The sequence below is a fragment of the Canis lupus genome, chromosome 38 (genome assembly GCF_011100685.1).
Source record: "Canis lupus familiaris isolate Mischka breed German Shepherd chromosome 38, alternate assembly UU_Cfam_GSD_1.0, whole genome shotgun sequence".
Lineage (NCBI taxonomy): Eukaryota > Metazoa > Chordata > Mammalia > Carnivora > Canidae > Canis > Canis lupus.
In genome coordinates this window covers 10,527,737-10,543,675 of record NC_049259.1, presented here as the reverse complement: position 1 = coordinate 10,543,675, position 15,939 = coordinate 10,527,737, and the positions used below count along the sequence as shown (strand labels likewise).

Sequence of the window (15,939 nt, the reverse complement as noted above, 5' to 3'; positions counted from 1 at the left end):
GTCATTGTTAGGGATTTGGTAAAGAATTTCAGTTTCCAGTAAATGCCAATAGTCCTATATAATAACGGGAAGCAAAAGGAGAGTTAATAAGATCAATAAAGAGTGATTTGAGATAACCTCAAAGGTAGATGATGAACTTGTAAGTAGCAGAATTGGGATGAATATGAGGGAACAGAGTACTAATAATTGATTAAATATTGAAAATGAATGGCATGTAGGATAGTTTCTGGTTTGTTGCTTGGGCAAATGATTAAGGAGAATGTTATTAATCAATGTAGAAATATAGGAGAAAGAGGAGATTCTTGAAGGTGCTTAATTTTGGATTGCATTGAAAATGATCATGAACATTCAGAAAATGATGTTTAGTGTTTCATTAAGTATATAAAAATACAGTTTAGTATTAAGTGAGATAAAATGAGATGTGAATTATTGACTTTAAGTTTTTACATGGACTTTCTTTGGAGAATGTATAAAATACAAAGAGCAAATGAGGCAGAGTCTTGAGCATTAGCCAATACTTATAAGATAGAAGTAGAATAGTAGCCTGCAGACAAATTGCAATGGTATTTTTTTTTCCTATCCTTAGTGCATTCTTTATGTTGTATTTGTATAATTTTAAAGTGACTAGGCTAACTTTAGACACTTGTCTGTAGCCAAAATATGAATCTTTCCTCAAGGTGCTAATTTTTTCACTTACTTCTATGGAATTGGTATGTTGAGGATGTTTTATCATGCTATTTTAAGAAATTGGCTTAATGTGCTAAAAATTAACCAAGTAAGTAGTCTTCCTAACATTAAATTTTTATTTTTTTTTAAATTTTTATTTATTTATGATAGTTACAGAGAGAGAGAGAGGCAGAGACACAGGCAGAGGGAGAAGCAGGCTCCATGCACCGGGAGCCCGATGTGGGATTCGATCCCGGGTCTCCAGGATCGCGCCCTGGGCCAAAGGCAGGCACCAAACCGCTGCGCCACCCAGGGATCCCAGTCTTCCTAACATTAAAGCAAAGCTTGTACTATGCCTCTGGATTTTGAAAGAGATAAGAATTTCTTAATGTTCTCAGTTCTGTTTGTCATCCTGCTTATCATTACCATTCCTCTCCTGTCCCTCATCATAAGGGTGCTCATATTGAAATATCTTATACTGATGAATACTATTATGTTTGCAGTGCTTGTGTTTGATAAAAATCCTGTTGTATTTTCTTTTTTCTCTTCTTTTTAGAACATGCTTTAAACATAGTAATTTTCTTTGTTCCCCAATTCTAAAACCACGTAATTTGCCGTCTCTTAGCAACAGACTAGAGAGGCTACCAGATGCATTTATTTATGTGCTTGATTTTTGAAGAGAAATACACATACTATCTATCATTCAAGGAATGCCTAAAAGCACCTTCTCTGGTCAACAAGACTGTTTCAATGGCTAACTAAAAAGGTTTAATGCATTTTGCTTAGCTTAATTTTTAAGAGATTCCAAAATATTTAATCATATTTGTTGTAAAAAGAGGTTGAGGATTGAAACCACTCTCCCCACCAAAATTTTAAGATGAACTCAGAGTAATAGAGAAGAATGACTAAGTGAGAATTAATTTAACTGGGCCACTCGCAGAATGTCAAATTTAAGACCAACATGAATAGAATTTCTTTAAAAGGAACAGTCACTGATCTGGAAGTTCAACTCTAAGACTCTGAGAATACTTGCAAATCCAGTGACTCTCCTGATCCATTTTGGTTCAAAGATAAACTTTAATTCACTTTCAGTTGAAAACGTATTAATTAAAACATCCAGTGGTCTAACTATAAATGGTGACCCTGATTTAGCAATAACTGATATTTCTCTCCCCCAAGAGCAGGACAGCTTTAGTTTGGGAGATGTAACAAGAAAAGGGCAGGGACTGTGAGTTTGCTGGTGTATCAGCTTCCTGTGGTCGCCCTCACAAATTGCCTCGAGTTGAATGGCTTCAAACTACACAAATTTAATCCTTACATAGTCTTGAGGACTGAGTCTCATGGGGCTAAAATCAAAGTATCTGCAGAGCTGCTTCCTTCTGAAGGTTCTGAGGGGAGCATCCGTTGCCCTGCAGTTTCCTGCTTTTACCAGCTGCCTGAACTCCTTGGCTTTTGCCCTTTCCTCTGCCTTCATGTGGTACCTCTTCTCAGTCTCTGCCCCTCTCATTGCATTGCTCTCTTCTCTGATTGATTCTTCACAGGTCCCTCTGATAAGGGCCGTCACAATTACGTTGGACCTATCTGGAGAATCCAGGGTGACCTCCCCTTCTCAAGATCTTTAATTCAATCACATCTTTTGCTGTAAAAAGTTAACATTCATAGGTTCCCAGGATTAAGACATAGGCATGTTTGGAGGGTCATTATTCAGGCTACCACAGGTGCTTTGTTCTCTTTTGTCTGCTTTGAATTTCTCTTCCTTCCTCAAGGAATTTTTCCTCACAAAATCCTCCCTTTTTGTGTGTGTCTGTCCCTTTTTATATGTTTGAGGTCATGGAGGAGTCCTAGACTTGTGAAATTGGCTTTTTTAATCTTTGAAAAAAAACTGCATATGGTTATTTAACCTTATATTTTGAATTTTCACATATGTTTTATTTGGGGGCCTAATTGCCATTTAAATTTTAACATTTGTTATGTGTGAAAACCTAGAGAAAGAACATTTCAGATACAGAGAAGAGCATGTTAAAAAACTCTGTGATTGTATATAAGCTGGACAATTTTGAGGATGATAAAGGAATTTGGGAGTTAGAATTATCATTGCAAGATAAAATACAAGATATTCAGTTAAAATTGAATTTTAAATAAAAAGATAAATACCTTTTTCTTTTTTTTGCTAGAACTATATTCCAACTATTGCATGGCATATACTTAAATTTTAAAAAGAGGGTTTTTAAAATCTAAAATTTAAATTTAAGTATATGTTTTCTTTTTTTCTTTACTTTTTTGTTAAATTTGGCAACCCAGGACAAGCTCATAGTGAATAAGAGTGTCTGTAGTTGATAAAATGAGAGAAGTCAGAGTTATAGCATGGAGAGACTACGAGGCAAATATAAAATGTTTACGTATTTTCCACATGCAGTTCAAAGCCCTTGGAATGTTTTAAGCATTCAAATGATAGATATAATCTTATTTATATCCCTGGATAATTATACTGGTGTAAATTGTGGACGATAGGTCATGAAAGTGCATGCTTGGGCAGCCCCGGTGGCCCAGCGGTTTAGCACGCCTTCAGCCCAGGGCATGATCCTGGAGACCTGGGATCGAGTCCCATGTCGGGCTCCCTGCATGGAGCCTGCTTCTCCCCCTGCCTGTGTCTCTGCCTCTCTCTCTCTCTCTGTCTCTCATGAATAAATAAATAAAATCTTAAAAAAAAAAAAAAAGAAAGTGCATGCTTGAAAGTGAGACAGTATGAGTAGCTGTTTGATCAGTCTTGGTGAGAGATAATGGTGACTATAATTTGGGAGAATGATAGAGCAAAGTGTCATTCACTTGGGGTACACGTACTCCATCTCAGTGAGGAGCATATTGGGAGAGGATGGGGAGATAACTGAATAGTATAGATTCAAACCGATACACAGAAGATTGGAAAAAGCTTCCCAAACCTCCAACCTGAGTGTGTTAAATGGTGGATAGGAACTTCAATAAAAAGATATCCTGAAGAAGTGATTAATAAAGTTTTTTCTAATAAGGAATAACAATATGAAAGAAATGGACTTTCTGTATCTGTATCATTTAATGATGGAGGAATTACAAGAGTATTAGCGTGCTTCCTTAAGGCTATTTTTCCACCAATTATAAAGGTGTCTGGATGCATATTGTATTTTACTAGTTCATAAGCAGATATCTAGAAATCAATTATTTAAACTTTAGCCCCATTTTTGAAGAGAAATTCAGTGTTTACCTGTTTTTCATTAGATTTTCTATCATTAAATAGATTTTATCAGTAAATGTATCAGTCCCTGTATTCTCTTTCCAGATATTTTTTCCCTCTTATTTGAACATGAAGCTCTAAGTATGAACTTCACAGAACTTAATGTTCAGTAAATAATTACATCTTGCAAATAGAATAAGGTACTGTTCACTATGATAAATATTCGAAAAAGTCACTAGTAAGACCAACGAAGCACAAGATGATTTCATTGCTACCCTATAATAGACTGTGAATTATTTTTTAAAATTGTATATTATTCATTATATAATCAATGTCTTTTTGAAAAAAAGGTACAAACATCAGGTAATGGGATAATTTTGCATATGCCACATAACAAATGAAGAATCAAAAAAAACAACAACAATTAACACTTAGAATATTTGTCTTTTCCCTCAAAATTTTAATGCTGAATTTTGCCTTCATTTCCTCAAGGAATTGAGGTTACCTAGAACTAGTGAATACATTAATATGTTGGGCTTTATTAACAATTTCTTTTTTTTTTTTTTTTTTTTTTTTTTAAATTTTTTTTTAATTTTTATTTATTTATGATAGTCACACGGAGAGAGAGAGAGAGAGAGAGAGGCAGAGACATAGGCAGAGGGAGAAGCAGGCTCCATGCACCGAGAGCCCAACGTGGGATTCGATCCCGGGTCTCCAGGATCACGCCCTGGGCCAAAGGCAGGCACTAAACCGCTGCGCCACCCAGGGATCCCTTATTAACAATTTCTTACAAAAACATCTATATCAGACGTTTGGAATTATTTAATTAGGAGTGATTCTACAGTGGGAGTTGCCTGGTTAACATGAATATGTTTAAAGCTCATGATTATTTTCTAGAAGAATTATGCCATTTTAAACTACTACCAGCAATGTGTCAAGATATCTGCTTTGTCAGCATTATCTTTTTTCAGTTAAACCATGTTACCAAAAAATAATATTTGTGAGTTCAATAATAAAAGAATAGTTTGATATTTTTTCAAGTATATTCTACATAACAAATGAGCATGTATCATTTGTTGAGAACATTTTACTGAGTTTCCTATTTGTCCTTCAATTTTGTTTTGAACAAAAATACTTTTGGTTGCCTTGTCTTGACCTATACATTTCTATTTTTTGTGATCAGATTGTTTGGTCTTCTTTCATCAAAGCATCCATAATTTTTATGGTTTAAAAAATTTTCCTAATACAAAATTTACATTAAAAAAACATTTCCTAATGACTTGATTTTTAATATTAACTCACAGTTCATAAGACTTGTGAGATTTGTATGTCCTTTTATTACAGGACTTTATATGTAATTTTATCTTAAAATAATTTATATAACTATAGGCCATTGTCCAGGTTAATGTTAAAAGTATATTTTATTGTCAATAATAGTGTTTTGTTACAATTACTTTAATAAAAAATAGAATACAAATATATCAAATTCCCTAATGTAATACTTGCTTATTTACATCTCATTAATGCCATTTCATCAATTAATGAGACTATTAAGATCTGATGTCTGAAATTTAGAAGAAATATAGCACCCTTATTTATTTTTTATATTTTGTATGTTATGTAATCCAGACTTTTTCTGAGATATGTCTAATCCTTCAGCTGAGAACGTTTGTGCTGTCACACACATAAAAATTCCTTTCGGTCTTCATAAAGCTTTAACTATGTCTCTGTGACCACAATAAAGACTTTCTTTCCTACCTGATCTTATTTTGACATCTATCAGTTACATCAAATGTCCAAATTAGTTTTGCTTGAAACTATGGTCTATGAAATGATTGACTTATTGCAGTGAATCTACCTTATGTCCTCTCAGCCTGTACCTCTCACAACAGGATAGCTATAATTACCCATATTATACAGATAACAAAACTGGGATTTAAGAAGATTAAAAAATTCAGCTAGTATATAATAGTAAAAGCATCTCCATCTAGATTTTTATACCATGTAAATTTGACTACCTTCTCACTAGATCCTGTGGATTTCTTTTAAGTGCATTTAGTATAAAAAGAGCCATCAAACTGCTGATGATAGAAGAAATAGAAGATGATGTAGAAGAAAGTGCTGTCCACACTTAACCAAACCTTAAGATTTTCAAAACTTCCTAACAATATGATTTTAAAATGTTCCTTCAGCCTCCTTAGATTTATTGATCTTTTTCGTAAATTATATTATTATAAAATAATTCCTCTGTGTTAAAGATTCAACTGACATTATAGAGGGCTGGTGAGGAAGTGGATTTAGCCTTCTGAGATTTGTTAATGACATATCAACCGACAATTCCCCCATGTCCAGCAATACTATCAATAAACAGGATGATTTATTAAGAACTAAGAATTCAACAGAAAATAAAAATCAATGCTCTGTCTCTTTATGGAATCAACATTTATTTTATGTTATTGGTTAAAATAAAGTACTAAGACACACCAATCGATTTGGATACATATTACTTAAGTCTACTCTAGGTAATTAATATCATTGATTTCTTGAGCATAAAATATATTGGTCAAATAAAAGTGTGCCTTTTTTAGTAAATATCAAAAGTGCAAATCAAAAATAAGGAGACTTTAAAAGTCTGCTGATAACAGATAGGCATGTAGAGTTAATGGACTGTGGTCCCTACAATCCATCAATTGTCACATAGCTGCTATCTAGTGATAAAATCAATGCAAGTGCTTTGAAATACACAGAACTGCTTCATTGAGAACTCTAACCTCAATATGTCATCACACAGGTATTTAAACATCAGGAGATGTAGAAAAGCTTCAAATGGTTTTGAACTTGTAAAGCCTGACAAAAGATTTATATATTTTACAGATTTGTTTTCTTCTAGCTCAATACACAATTTCAGAATATATCAATCCATCAACCATTCTTCTTCGAATGGTTGTGAATAAATTGTAGCCAGGAATTTTACTACATCTTACATTGACTAGTTAAATGAATGCCCTGACTTAAAAGGAGATAGGGAAAATGTATAACTCCCAGAGTACAGAGATAAGCTTCGTATCCAGTATCTGTTGTTAAGATATATGATTTTGAGTTTTAAAATTAAAGTCATCTTAAAACATTTCCCTTTAAATAATGTGATTTTCTGCATCAACACTCCCCAAAAGCAGTGATCTAAAAGTTATAGATGGGCTTAGAATGAATTTAAATTGAAATCCGATTTATATAGTGTGGAGAAATTTTAGTTCTAAAATAATCTATTTTGGTCCAGTGTGCTGGGAATAAGGATTGTTGTATAAACCTCACACAAGATTTTTAGTACAGCAGATTTAACTGCTATGTGGAGAAATTGTTGTTCCTCTGATTATTACATTGGAGCGAGATTGATTTATTTCCATGCCCCTGGGGTTAAGATGTTATTTCATCAGGATTCATGACTAGAACTAGAGAATTCTTTTGTAGTTAATTAAAAGTTGATTCACAATCAAAAGAATGTATATGCACAGAATACATAAGAGTAACACAACTCTTGATTAAAAAAATGGCATCAGTTATTTTTCAAACTCATAATTTTCTATGTGTTTTCACATGTTATCTTAATCATGTCAACACTATTAATATATGCACTACTGTTCAGTTTGGGAGCATTTGAGAAGGCTATACTTGGCAAATTCAGTTTCCCTATTTAGACAACTTAACATCTTGAACACATTTTATTTAATTCTGACAGTGTAATAAACTGAATGAACATGTGGTATAATTTCTATTTCACCGAGAAAACAAAGGACTGACTAGAAATTGATTGGGCCAAATGAATACAACTAAATATTAAGCAAGAGGATTACACAGAATATTTTGATCCTTGTGATGTTTTTATTTTTATTTTTTTTAAAGATTTATTTATTTATTTTTAGAGAGAGACACAGAGAGAGCACAAATGAGGGGAGGAGCAAAGGGAGAAGGAGAGAATCCTGAAGCTGATTCTGCACTGAGCATGAAGCTCTACCTGGGGCTCAGTCACAGGACCCTGAGAGCATGACCTGAGCTGAAATCAAGAGTTGGTCACTTAACAACTGAGCCATCCATGCACCCCGCTGTTTTTATTTCTTTAATTCCATAGAATTATTTGGTTTGGGGGAACACACAAGTTCGTTATGTGTTTTGGATACTAACCCTTTATCAGATCTATCATTTGCAAATATCTTCTCCCATTTCATAGATTGCTTTTTAATTTTATTGATTGTTTCCTTCTTTGTACAGAGGTTTTTTGTTTTGTTGAAACCCCAGTACTTTATTTTTGTTTTCGTTTCCCTTGCCCTAGGAGTCCTATCTAGGAAGAAGTTGATGTGGCCAGTGTCAAAGAGGTTACTGCCTGTGTTCTCCTCTAAGATTTTGATGGTTTCCTGCCTCACATCCATTTTGAATTTATTTTTCTGTATGGAATAAGAAACTGTTTCACTTTCTTTCTTCTGCATGTTGCTGTCCAGTTTTCCCAACACCATTTATTGAAGAAACTCTTTTTTTCCCCCTATTGGATATTCTTTTCTGCTTTGAAGAAAATTAGCTGATCATATAGTTGTGAGGTCATTTCTTGGTTTTCTCTTCTGGTCTATTCATCTATGTGTCTGTTCTGTGCCACTACTGTACTGTCTTGATCGCTACAGCTTTGTAATATAACTTATAGTCTGGAATTGTGATGCTTCCAGCTTTGTTTTACTTTTCAAGGTTGTTTTGGCTATTTGGGGTCTTTAGTGGTTACATACAAATCTTAGGATTGCTGGTTCTAGCTCTGTGAAAAATGCTGATGAAGTTTTGATAGGGATTGCATTAAACATATAGAATGCTTAGGGTAAGTGTAGATATTTTAATAATATTCTTCCAGTGCATTAGTGTGGAATGTTTTTCCTTTTCTTTATGTTGTCTTCAATTTCTTCCATCAGTCTTTTATAGTTTTCAGAGTAGAAGTCTTTTACCTCTTTATTTTATTAAGAGTTTATTCCTAGATATCTTATTGTTTTTGGTGCAATTGTAAATGAAACTGATTCCTTAATTACTCTTTCTGCTGCTTCATTACTAGTGTATAGAAGGCAGTAGATATCTTTATATTGATTTTGTATCCTGCGACTTTACTCAATTTGACCATCAGCTCTAGCAATTTTGTGGTGGAGTCTTTTGGGTTTTCTACATAGAGTATCGTGTCATCTGAGACTACTGAAAGTTTGATTTCTTCCTTGCCAATTTAGATGCCTTTTATTTCTTTTTGTTGTCTAATTGCTAAGTCTAGGACTTTCCTCTAAACAAAGTCTAAAGCTAGCAGAAGGAAGGAAATAATAAAGATTTGAGTAGAAATGAATGATATAGAAACTGAAAACAAAAACAGCAACAACAGAGCAATCGAACATATCAATGAAACCAGGAGCTGGTACTTTGAAAAAATTAATAAAATTGAGAAACCTCAAGCCAGACTTTTCAAAAAGAAAAGAGAAAGGATCCAAATAAGTAAAATCACAAATGAGGAAGGAGGAAATAACAAGCAACACCACAGAAATACAACCAATTATAAGAGAATATTATGAAAAAAACTATATGCCAACAAAAAGGACAACCCGGTAGAAATGGAGAAATTCCTAGAAACATATAAACTATTGAAACGGAAACAGGAAGAAATAGAAAACTTAAACAGACCAACAACCAGCTAAGAAATTGAATCCATAATCAGAAATCTCCCATCAAACAAAAGTACAGGACCATATGGTATCACAGGCGAATTCTATCAAATATTTAAAGAAAAGTTAATACCTATTCTCAAATTATTCCAAAAAATAGAAAAGAAAGGAGAACTTCCAAATTCATTCTATGAGGCCAGAACCTGATAGGGCACCCTATTCAGAAAGGAGTGTCAAGGAAAATCCAAGACAACAAAAGAGACAAAAGCTGCAGAAGAAATTTTAGTTTCTGACATCTGCAGCTAAAGCAGATATTAAACACAGCATAAGTCCTAGCCAAATAAATATAAAACCAAACACCAGGAGCCTTTCGCCTTTAAACATAAAACCAAACACCAAGATTTACTACAGTTCCTAAAGTTAATATTATTGATTTTCAAAATTTGTCATAGGAATACACTATATCATTAGGAGTTGTGCCAAGTATATGTGTGTGTACTTGTTATTTAACAAGTAAATCAATAAATTGAGTTGTTTACTTAGGCCAGCTGCAAAGGGCTACTGGGCAAGCTCTCCAGCCAGTACCTTGGCACGCCACTGGCTCCAAGGCCCTTCTCTGCTCATCTCACTGTAGGTGGTGATAACATGATCAGCAAAAAGGATCAGGAGGTTCAGGGAAAGGAAGCATGACAATTCCCCATATAATCAGAGAAGAGAAGGGAAGGGTGTTAATTTATCTTCACCTGGGATGTTGGCCTTCAGATCATTTCAGCAGGAACTTAATGCAAAACACAACAAATAGGAGAGACTTAGTGGGGATATAACTACTCAAAGTAAAAGCTTGATTTTTCTTCTACATAGGGTTACAAGTGCTCTTGATATGGAAGAGATATTGACTGAATCGGTAAGTAAATTGGATGGTATTAGGCAAAAGATACCACAAGTACCCCCAGGAGCTCTCAGGAGAAGACATGCATCAAATCCATAGAGACATTACTACAGGACTGCAGGAATATGTGGAGGCTGTCTCCTATCAGCACTTCATCAAAACATGGTCACTTATCAGTATGGATGAAATTAAATGGTTGTTATTTACAAGAGAAGAATATGAAAAGAAAATAAGACCCCCCTCCTCTGATGCAGAGGGGAAGCACTTTGGAACATGAAGACTGAAAATCACACTGGTTGATTACCTTCTGTCATTCCCAGAAGGTGTTCTGAGAATGGCTATTTTAACTGGAGATTTGATGGAGATGTGTGTGAACAATATGGGGAATGGGGCATTGACACCCCCTTTGAAATGAGCCCATTTTTATGTCGTTTATAATGGGTATAATGGGTTTTCATTCATTGGATCTTGTGATATTTCTAAGAAGTTGTATACTTTGAAACACAGTTTGGCCAAAGCAAAGAATGCTTGTGATGCCTTGAAAGTCAGAAGTTCTGAAATTCCAAAAATAAATTGGCAGATGTCTTTTCAGTTAAAACAGAAATGATTGGGACACCTGGGTGGCTCAGTGATTGAGCGTCTGCCTTTGACTCAGGTGGTGATCCCAGGATCCAGGATAAAGTCCTGCATCAGGCTCCCCATAGGGAGCCTACTTCTCCCTCTGCTTATGTCTGTGGCCCTCTCTTTGTGTCTCTCATGAATAAATAACTTAAATCTTAAAAAAAAAAAAAAAAAAAAAAGCAAAAATACAGAAAGGACCGATCAAGAAGAACACCTTACTCAGTTATTTTATTGAATACCATATTCAGTTATTCTTTTGAGAGACCATTTTGTGAGACTTTTAAAGTATTTTTAGTATGTCATTGGACTTTATTGTGACTTTTGCATAGAAATGTTTTCAGTTTTACTTGTTTTAAAATGTATACAAGCTGTACATAAAATTATTGAAACAAGTCATTTCTTATATCTTACTCAATAAAGTTTGCATACAATTGTTTGCATATATGCCAATTTGAATTTTTGCTGGCTAAACTTCCATCATTTATCTTTGAAATGGGAACATGCTTGAGTGCATTTTCTGCTATACCTATTTTAATTTACATTGTGTGATTTTTGGACTGGTAATATTTAATGGAAACCATGTGTTATTTAAATTGGTGATTTTGTTCTTATGCATGTTGTCTTGACTTTCATGTTTAAATTTCTTGGTAATATTTTGCCAAGCCTCCAAAATAAGTTTATTCCATAGAACAAGAATGAAAAATTATTAAGTTTCAGTATACTTAATTTTATGAGGTATTATCATGAGAATTCATTAAATATTCTGGCCAATTTTTAGGTCATATTTAATCCATTTAAAGTAGCCTTCCAAAAAATTGTTGGATACCCAGATTTTAGTTTTTAAATTTAATGTTTATCCTTTATCACAGAAAGTCTGATAGTGAATTAGAGCTAACATCATAATATTTTCACTGGTGTTTGAGTTCAATCCTATACCTGTACATATATCTGAAAAGTTTTAGTAATGATTATTAGTTGTTCTTTTGTTGTCATTATGGTACATTAGGATGTTTCTTATAGATGTATCTATAAGAAATTACATTTAAATAATTACAATGAAGTCTTAAATTTTTCAAATACTTAGTTAATTCAAACTTTTATAGTTGTCCAGTTGTGTTATTTGATAGTATAAAAAGTTGCCAAAGAAAATTTATCGTATACAATTCAGCAATAAGACAATTGCCAACACAGTCAGGAATAGCAATGGTAGTCTCTAATTATGTTTAGAATTGGAATGTACATACTAAAATTAGTTATAGATTATTCCCTGTGGTGTGAAACTGACTTGAGCATGACACTATTGGCTGACAACCAGACATTTCAATTGGGTTTGTGAATTTTGAGCATCTAAGATACTGGATTTTAGTTTTAGAAAGATTAGCTGCTCTGTTTCCAAGGACTTGATTCTTTGAAACTGAAATTTCCCCAAAAAAATCATGTGAAGGAAAATGTAGACATGCCTAATAAATTAGGTTGGTTGGTTTATTTTGGTGGTAGTAAGGTTTTTTTTTTTTTTTTTTTTTGGTTTCCCTATTCGAAGACATACTGCTAAAATATAATCTCATTACATAAACTTGTTTCTTCTGTCACTTGAAGTTAAATTTATAATGTTAAAAGTAAAATAATAAATACATTGGTGAATGTCTTATAGATGTTTAAAACTGAAGTCTTTAAAATCTTTAAAAAACAATTACATTAATTGATAATTCAATGCATGAATTAATGGGTTATTTTCTTTTAAACTATAGAATTCTGATAACCTTCTTACAAATATACAACTTCCCTTACAGAGACAGTAGTTTACAATACTAGTTTGTGATATTTTTAAGTAATTTACTTTCTCCTGAAAATGTGTTGGTTAATCATGGATTACATTTGGCCTTACTTTACAGATCTTAAGGGAACTTTTTCTTTTCTTTTCTTTTCTTTTCTTTTCTTTTCTTTTCTTTTTTCTTTTCTTTTCTTCTTTTCTTTTCTTTTTTTTCTTTTCTTTCTTTTTTTTCTTTTCTTTTCTTTTTTTTTCTCCTTTTAGAAATAAGAGAAGGGGCAGAGGGAGAAGGAGAGAAAGAACCTTAAGCAGGCTCTATGCTCTGCTTGGAGCCCAAGGTGGGACTCAATCTCACAACTCTAAACTCATGACCTAAGCCTAAATCAAAAGTCTTGTGCTTAATTGACTGAACCACCTAGACACCTCTTAAAGGGACTTTTTCTTAACCAAAGTAAGTAACTAGCCAGATAATATTGTCTTTGCTAAAAGCCAAATGTTTGGGGATGCCTGGGTAGCTCAGTGGTTGAGCATTTGCCTTTGGCTCAGGGCATGATCCTGGAGTCCTAATCGAGTCCCACATCAGGCTCCCCTCAGGGAGCCTGCTTCTCCTTCTGCCTATGGCTCTGCCTCTCTCTCTCTCTCTCATGAATAAATAAATAAAATCTTTAAAAAAAATGTTTGTGTTGCCCTAGATTCATATGTTAAAAACTAATGCCCCATGTAATGATATTTGGAGGTGGGACTTTGAGAAGTCATGAGGGTGGAAATCTCATGGATGAGATTTGTGTACTTCTAAAAGAAACTCCAGAGAGCTCCCTTGCTTCTTCTGCCATGTGGGGATACAGCAAGAATACAGCCATTTATGAACCGGAGTGTGGCCCTCACCATAGACTGACTCTATCTATGGGCAACTTGATTTTTGACTTCCAGTCTCCAGTACTATAAGATATAATTGTTGTTATTTAATCCATACAGTCTATGGTATTTTGTTATGGTAACCCACATGGACTAAAACAGATACTGGTTCTAAGAAGTGGAATACTTCTGTAAACAATAACTAGAGATCAAGAGGCAGCATTGGGCCTAGAGAAAGGATAGAACCTAGAAGAGTTTCGTAGTTATGCTAGAAAAAGCCTATATTGCCATGGACCTACACCTTTAAAGGCAATCCTGGTGACAGCTTCTTCAAGCCTCAAACGTGGAGAATATTTATGTAATCCTGAATAGAGTATTGGTACAAATAAGAGCAGTAAAGGCCATTCCAGTGAGGTCTCAGACGAAAATGTTGAACATATTATTGGAAAGTGAAGGCAAGGCAAACTTTGTCATAGAGCATCAGAGACTTTATTTGTGTTTGCCTTTTATTACTTTGTGGAAGGTAGAACTTGTGGGTAATTAGGTTGGCTATTTGAAGCTATTTTTAAGCAAAATGTTGAAGGTTGGCTTGTTTCCTTCTGATTGCTTATAGTAAACTATGCGAAGAGAGAAGTGACTTAAGGATTGAATTGTTAAGAAAAAAAGGAAGTAGAACTTAAAATTGGGGGAAATTCTCAATCTATCCATATTGCAAAATATGAGAACACTAAGGGTGTGGCCAGTTGACCATTTGATAAGAAGATTTGTACTCATACAAAGTCAGCCATCTCAATAGAAACCAGGAGCTATTGTTTAAGACCATGGAAGAACGATGCCAAAGGCATTTCAGAGATCATCAGGGCTGCCTCATGGATCACAGGCCCAGAATGCAAGGGCCTGGGAAACAATGCAGTTTCAAAGGAGGAGCCATGCTTCTGGGATCCAGCAGCACACTTCCCTGCATGATGCCAGTTGCCACTTATCTTTGCACGCTCCCTTCACTCTCTGGCACCAGGCTCCTCCACTGTCCCAGGTATGGTTTTGGTAAGCCCTAGTGCAGTAATGGCCTCCCCTCAGGAGTGCACAGCAAGCAATTCAGCATCATCCTTCAGCCACAATCATCACCAGAGAGCAGAGTGTAAAAGTCCAAGGCTCATGTCTGCCTCCACCTGGATTTCAAAAGATGAGGCCACCTGTCAGACTGGGGAGAGCCAGGCAGAAAGCCATGATAGGGCTGTCCCCCGGAGGCGTGGGAGTGACCCTGCAACCCCAGAGGGTCATGAAGACAGAGCTTTGAGCTAAAGAGAGTCACTTTTGAGATTTGAGGTTCATTATTTTCCCCATTAGATTTGAAACTTACCTTTACCTCTTTCTTCTTTCTTCTTTCTCCCTTTTGAGATGGAAATGTTTCTCTTATGTATGTCCTACCATTGTATTTTGGAAGCATGTAATGTATTTGGCTTTACAAGATTCACATCTGAAAAGCAATTTTTTTTTTTTTTTTTTTTTTTTTTTGCCTCAGGATGAGTCATACATACAGTCTTGCCTGTGTCTGATTTTGGTGAAATTTCATACTTTAGACTTTGAGTTGCTGTTGAAATAACTTAAGACTTTTGGGGCTGTTCAGATGGAATAAATTTATTTTGCATGTGACGAGAACATGAATTTTGGAGACCAGGGCAGAATTCTGGAGACTGTGACCCCTCAAAATTCATATGTTGAAACCTAATCCCCAGTGTGATGGTATTTGGAGGTAGGATTCTTGGGAGGTGATCAGATCATGACAGCAGAATCTTCATAAAGGAAATTAGTGCTCTTATAAAAGACCCCAGAGAACTCTCTTGCCCTTCTGCTACCTGAAGACACCTGGAGAAGAAAGCCATTTCTGAACCAGAAAGCAGACCCTTCCTGGATATGAATCTTTTTTTTTTTTTTTTTTCCTGGATACGAATCTGCCTTCATCTTGATCTTGGACTTTCCGCCTTCAGAATTGTAAGATATAAGTGTTTGCTGTTTAAGCCACCCAATAGATAATATTTTTCTTATAGCATCCCTAATAGACTTACACTATCACTCATTCCTCTCATCAGTTCACTTAAAAGCAACACAGAACATCAGTACTTCCTCCTTCACCACGGTCCCAAAGCATAAACCTATTCTACCTTTATTTTCTATTAAGAAAATACAACAAAAATAAATAATTGCATGTAAAAAATTTTAGAAATACAAAATATGGCACTTAAAAACATAACCAAATTAG

General features: G+C 34.6%; 1 pseudogene; it reads left to right on the top strand.

The window, feature by feature from the left end:
- Positions 1-6,651: 6,651 nt before the first annotated feature.
- LOC111094488 lies at positions 6,652-12,550 on the top strand (annotated as a pseudogene).
- Positions 12,551-15,939: the final 3,389 nt, after the last annotated feature.